Source organism: Salarias fasciatus, chromosome 13 (genome assembly GCF_902148845.1).
Source record: "Salarias fasciatus chromosome 13, fSalaFa1.1, whole genome shotgun sequence".
Classification (NCBI taxonomy): domain Eukaryota; kingdom Metazoa; phylum Chordata; class Actinopteri; order Blenniiformes; family Blenniidae; genus Salarias; species Salarias fasciatus.
The window spans coordinates 22,127,352-22,134,464 of NC_043757.1; the positions used below are offsets into that span (position 1 = coordinate 22,127,352).

At 37.8% G+C, this 7,113-nt stretch overlaps 1 long non-coding RNA gene across 1 annotated transcript; it reads right to left on the reverse strand.

Annotated features, from left to right (window-relative positions):
- Positions 1-5,538: 5,538 nt before the first annotated feature.
- On the reverse strand, positions 5,539-6,775 carry LOC115399718 (uncharacterized). Its single transcript, XR_003932712.1, has 2 exons — positions 6,589-6,775; positions 5,539-5,913 (listed from the first exon to the last, which is right to left on the reverse strand). It is a non-coding gene; the product is annotated as an uncharacterized LOC115399718 (long non-coding RNA).
- Between the last annotated feature and the right edge of the window lie 338 nt (positions 6,776-7,113).

The following is a 7,113-nucleotide window of genomic DNA, read 5'->3' on the forward strand; positions in this document are numbered from 1 at the left end:
GCATGTGCTTCAAAATGGAAAGGGGTGTGCAGAGAAGAACATCTTTAATTTTTTTAAAGACATAAATCATATTTTTGACACAAACCATGCTTGCAATTTAACCATTTAACATCCCGTTGAGATCTTCATAATAATATAGGAAAAGCCATTTTGCTGCAGTATTTTTTAGGTTTTGTCATGATCTTAAGTTACTGCAATATTGTTGCCTGTTCTTTTTTTTTTATTTTGAGGATGCTCTTGTAGTCGTGGGTGATTCCATGACTGATGGCATAAATGCTGTTTTCTGACAGCCAAAATGACTCATTTAACTTGCATGCAGCTAAAAGAAATGTCTCCATTCTGCATAGACTTACCTGGGTCTACTCTGCCGACGTATGGTCTCAGGCTCTCCTCTGCTTTCCTCTGTCTGCGCTGGGCTCTGCCTCCCTGAACCACACACACAGGGAAGAGTTTGACTTTACTATTACACTTTGACAGCAGATGAAAGGATTGTGTGTTTTTATGTCACTCCAGCGGCATCTAAGGAATGCACAGAACTCATGTACAAAAAAACCCCTCCTTCGTGCTAAACCTACTGGCTCTTATCTAGATCATCAAAAAAAAAATCACAGCATCTTGAAGTGAGAGAACTGTCTCTAATGAAAAGCATAATCTGAAGCCACAGTAAAAAATGATGTGCATTCTGCTTCACATTTATCTCCTCTTATTGCCTCAAATCCAATCTTAAATTTCCTAGAAACTTTGTAGTCCCTGCCAAATCCACATCTGCCCCCAGAAGTCCTCCCAGATCAAATGTGAAACAGGTGAAGCCAAACAGTGGAGCCACATGTCTATAACAGAGGAACCGCTTTATTAACACCGAGGACCAGATAAACCTATGACTGGAAGAGCAAAAGTTGAGGTTCAGACATTGTAAATTCTCACAGCTTAAAACAGTCTCAAAGTAGAATCAAACCCAGTTTCTACTGTGTGTTTAAAATCACTGCCTCACAATTAAACCATGTGGGAAACTTCGACTTACCATGGCTGTATGAATTTGAAGACTTGGGAGGAAAAACAAGGCAGCCATCAAGACCTGGTTCATGTTCATGATATCCACGGAACTTCAAGAAGAAACTGACACAACAGCAAGATCAATCGATTCTGAGTTTCACTCAGTGAGAAACCTGTTTCCAGCAGAATCATCCTCCACTCAAATTTCAGTGACAATCAATGGAAAATAAAAACAAAGTGCAGAAAAGTCTAAATCCAGTAAATCCACCCAGCTCTAGTAATTATTGGCCAAATGATTCAGTTTCCTTTGTCACTCTCACTGCTGTGGTGTATTTTACAGATTATTACTGATATTCAGTTTCAAGTCCTTCCATTACTGTAGCAGGAAACAAAGCAGCTCGTTGAGTCTAGAAAGCTCAAAGAAAACACATTTCCAAGAGAGAGGAAACAGTGGGTTAGATTACACTGAGAGAAAATGCAGCTCTCAGTTGAAGTCAATACAATCTCTCAGGTCATTTTTCTACATACCCCTCTAACAGAATGAAAGGAAAAAAAAAAACTTACCTGGGATCGAGACACTCTTTTCCCTTGTTAGTGCTAAACTTTTCCTTCCACTGAGTGTGTATTTTTCAGTTCAGGCTTAGGGAGTCTTGACTTTTTCTATTTATACGATCCATCAATATATCTTTTTCTTTCAAATAATGCCTTTTTTCTTTTCTTTCACAAAAGGTCCCTGCTGATTGTAGCTGACTGGACTGGCATCTCAACTCAGGCTAGGATGCAGCCGAATGTTGTACAGAAGAAGATCAGGCAGAGGTGAGGAGAGAGAGGATGAGCTTTTTAGGAGGTGGAGTACTTTTTCACTGAGGCTGGAAGCCGTCCACAGAAAGATTGTACAGGACAGAGAGAACATATGGTCAGACGTCCACACACACACACACACACACACACACACACACACACACACACACACACACACACACACACACCTCTGAAAACAGGAGCTACATGAGAACAAAGTCTGCTCTCTAGTGGCGACAAGGATGAAACTCAACATATGGATCCATTCATTCATCCATTCATCCAGCCAGGGCCGGCTCCCGAGGGGGGCGCCGCGGTCGTACAAGGGGCGCCACGACGCTCTGTGTTCCGTGTGCCCCGCTGTGCAGCGGTCCGACGCACTGCGCTCCTCTTCCTCGGCGCTGCCCGGCACTGATCGGTATTGTTCGGCATCGCTCCTCGGCGCACCCCCCGCCCCCCCCCCCCCCCCCCCCCCCCCCCCGCTCAACAAATGTCGGGACCGCTCGAAAAACACGCTCCCAAGGGGCGCTCGTCTCGGGCTCGCCTAGGGCGCCTCTGAAGCCCGGGCCGGCCCTGCATCCAGCCATATTCAAGGTTGAAGGAGGCACTGCAGGTGAGGGCAGGTTACATCCTGGACTAAAATACAGTTATTTTAACACTGAAATCACATCTTAACTGATGAAGGCTGTCATTTTCGACCCTAAATAGTAGACAGTGTGCAACACTGAAAGTAACGTGTTAATAAAATGAGTGATTCTGTTTCATTTGGATTTATAAATAAAAGCATAAAACAATCAACTGCAAGCAAATAACCTGTTTAATATATGCCATTTTTCTATTGCCTTCCTTGATCAGCTCTCCTTCAAAATATGGACTGTTCCATGTCATTGATTCCATCTGTAGATAGAATAGGACTATTCATGCTACAGCAGCTGCTATTAGATTGAGCTTATCGATAATGTCATGATTTTAGAACCCTGTTTCAAACCAATACAAACTCTTTCAGATTGTGTTGCAAATATCAGAAATATGACAGTCCGATATGTTTGTGATTGAGGTGTCCATGGGTGGTGATGTTCTCCAGGACTGACTTTCAGTTTGACAATATTTTGTCTTCAGTGTTAATTTAGTATGATGAGCAAAATAAAGCAATGCTTGTTTAAAACAATATAAAGTATGTGAAAGGAATACACTACATAGAGGTGTTTTGTTACTTAGTAATTAATCCCATCGCATATATATTTGAAACCAATTAATTGCCAGAGGACACATATAGGGAAATATAAACTTACAAAGCACACCACGTGAATAAAATAAGAAGCTAGAGCACCTGAGAAAACACTCTGTATGCACAGTCAAAAAACATGCAAATTTCACACAGAGACCCAACAATGGATTCAAGGTGACAGTTCTAACCACCTGTAATCCATACTTTGTATATCACAGCTGTTTTCTTAATAATAATAAAAAAGTTAGAAAAAAAGTTCACTTTTGTGCATGTCTATTTAGTAAGAAGTTTGATCAATAAAGAGCTTGACAGCAAAGTTTTTAAACATTTGATTGAACAAAAACCTTCCAATAGCAGAGAAATGTCACCCTCCACTGACCAAAGTTTAGCTCTGCAACTCAGGATTTACACCTTTGAAAGGAATGCAGAAGGGAGACAGATAGTCATTCAGCTGAAAAACTTGCAGATAATAATAAAAAAATATATATAGTTAAAAGGACAAAGATATGCACAACTCTCAATTTGCATGCACTAATAATCATGTTGCTTCAAAAGCAATGTGATGCTCTACTGAAGTGGAGGCACTTTTACTATTATGATACAATCAGTCGATAACAGTGATATAATTATAGTACAAAATCAGTTTGAGGAAGTGCTTCTTTATATTCTCATGCATGCCAAGTAGTTACTGTATATGAACAAAAATACAAAAGTATCTTGTGTATATATAATGATGAAATCCATATCTGTAAGATTAAACAATCAATAAAGTACTGACATTGAACAAGATCAAATAATATTCACTGTCTTATTCCTCTGTCGTGTGACCAAAACATATATTCACTGTCACTGGTAAAAGGTAAATAGGATAAGTTAAAATATTATCAGATTCAAAGTTGGAATATTAGAACTTTTCACACTGAGAATATAGAATTTACTAAGGTTTAATTTCCCATACCTTCACTTCCCGCACAGCTTTCTTACCAGTGTCTCCTAATTTCCTGTATTACCAAATTTAATCCACTAATACACATATTCAAAACACACTTCATTTTAGAAAAATATCTTTCCATACAGTTAATATAGTTTGATCCAATTTGGAATGTTAGGGGTTGATTCCAGTTGAAATTACATAGAAATAGACCACCGCTGATGCTTTTTCATTTGCCGCAGCACATATAGACAACAATGACCAAAAACAAAGATCAGGCAAAAATGGGGATTGATTTTTTGACTGTAAACAGTCATGCAGGATCAGTTCTCATAATCGTTACACCACAGACACATTTTGTCTTTGGATTTTTTTTTTTTTTTGCTCAGCACAATAATAATGTAACTAAATTAAGCAGGATTTGATTCCTGTGATCCAAGTTGGAAGTAGCAGTGAAGAAGTTTGATTAACATTCACAGTTTTTCCTCTCTATCAGGAATTAATAGTTACATTTCTTTTTATCGGAACACTAATGACAAATACTCTGGGAGAAAAGCAAAGAGAAAATGCAAACGCCAAAGAAGCTTCAGTCCTGGATTCTAATTCACATTACTGTCACTGGGGTGAAATAACCAGAACTTTTTATAACTTTACACTGAAAGAACAGAGGAAATTGTTTTCGGTGTCAAAAAGGAAAGGTTAAAGGTCAGCATTCATCTTGACTCCATGTCACTCAGGACATCAAATCAAGCCAGAAATCTCAGACCTGAAATTCAGCAACCACATTAAGACAATAACCCACCGAGCATTTTTCGGTCTAAATGACGTCTAAATGACGTCTAATTGTTCTTCGACGTCTAGTCTAAAATTGGTCTACCAGTGGTCTAAAAATGAAAGTTTTTTAGCGGTCTAAGCTAGACGTCTTTTAGACGTCTAAGCATTAGCCGTCTTTTAGCCGTCTATTAGCCGTCTTTTAGCCGTCTACGTCTGTATGCCTCGTCTCATCTTAGACGTTTAAATAACCACTAATATACGTCTATTTGTAGACGTCTAAACTTAGACGTTTATTAGACGTTCATTTATATACCAAATTCGTACACCTCTTCTGATCTTAGACGTTTAAATAACCGCTAATGAACGTCTATTTATAGACGTATAAATTTAGACGTTTGCTAGACATTTACTTTTGTACCAGATCTAAACCCCTTACAAAAACTACTCGTCTTATAGACGTCTATTGAACGCATTGATATTCTAATAAAAATGCAGCCATTGCAATTTTGTTATTATTCACCAGAAACCTGTATTTTAACATTTTTTTTAATCTGAGCTCCTTTTTTAACCATTAGTACTGTAATCAAAACCAACACCTTTTAAATAAAATTCAAAAATATGAATGTCCAAAAAATATTTTTAATTTCTTTACACCACTTGAAAAGAGAAGCACAAACTCTAATACAAACTACCGACATAAAATATAAGAAACATTTCTTTTTTTTTAATGTAACCCACTTCAGGGTATGTACACGTCACATACTAGGTTCGTAGGAGCCGAGTGAAACAATAACCACTGGACACAGAGGCAGAATGATTTGAAACTCTTTAGTTCCACAAAGATCTTAACAATACTAAACACAATAACATTACAACCTTGGGCCCATAAACTAAGAAATAAAATAAAATAAATAAATGTCCAAATGGGAGTGTTCCTCGGTGGTTTGGATCCAAAAGTCAAAAGTCAAGATTCCAGGATATCCAAGGAAGGCTTTCGTTGGTGCTGGTCAGTTGGACTGACACAAATCCTACCACTGAATCCGTTAAGTGGTGTGGCGGAATTAAAAGTTCTGCTTGAAGCACCGAAGGTGGACTGGGAGCTCGCCATCAGTTGGATCGCTCATCAGCTTCGTCAGACATGAAAGCTGAAGCTTCGCTCTTTCCAAGCATCACAATAGAACCTGACCTGTATTTAGAAAACAGGTTTACAATCCAATTCAATGCATAGAACATCTTCAAATGATCACCTAAATGTTCAGTTCAAGGTGGTTGTACAACACTGATAATCTTTATGAAACAGGAATCAAAATACTATGGGTTACATGCTGAAAACCATAATTAATCTTAACAATTAAGAGTTTATCATGTCAAAATGTATTTTAATCAATTCAAATTCAAAGGAATAATGTTTTAAAGATTTCATTCAACCAAGAAATTCTTACTTCTACATGAAGGCGTAACATGTGCTTCCTCATGTGTTTCTCATTTTCTAGTTTTTTTTTTAACATCAGAGAAGAGATTTTCACTGAAATACATCCATTCTCATAACCTAACTAACTTAAATTACAGCTTTGCTGCTTCTAAGCAACTTAAATGAACTTAAAATGACTTCTTGTACTCCTGAACACATTTTAACTTCGCATCACATGTGCAAAAGATGAGGCATTTCACACAGTGAAACTCTCATAATGTGCTCATTCCAGTCAAATTTCACCATCAATCCATTAATATAAATGTTTTTAAGTGCAAAACATGAATCAAAAACAACTTAAGATGTACAAAACACCCTTAATTGAAACAGCATGGTCGCCTCACATCTCCACACACACACACACATTGCAACACGCAGCGGCAAGCTTACCAATGGTTTTTTCAGGAGAAACGCGGCCGGAAAGTGCTTCAACGACGGTTTTTCCTCTCTGAAACGGAGTTTTCGGAGCATGGTATCAACAACTACTTCATTTCTCAGTTTGACTGCGAAATTGTACAGTTTTCATACCTTTTTTCCCGTTTTTCTCTCTCACGCGGAAGTGAAGTGGCGTGCTCCATCTGTGCATTAGTGAGGTTAAACTGCTTCACTAGCGCGGCCTACTACTTCCGGTCTTCAAAATAAACTTCAGGTTTTTCAAAGTAAAATACAAAACACTTATAAACATAAGGAAATAATTAAATAATGACTGCAAATTAATTGATTTTATTTATTAACCCTTCTGGAGCTGGGTTACATAAACATTGCACTGAAAAAATAGAACAACTTGTAAATACAAAATTAAAACCATAACAATAACAACAACAACATTTTTTTATATATTTTTTTTTTGTTTGTTTGTTTTATTGCTGCAAACCAAGCCTTTAAAAGAAAACTACACCACTGGTGTCCTGGTCT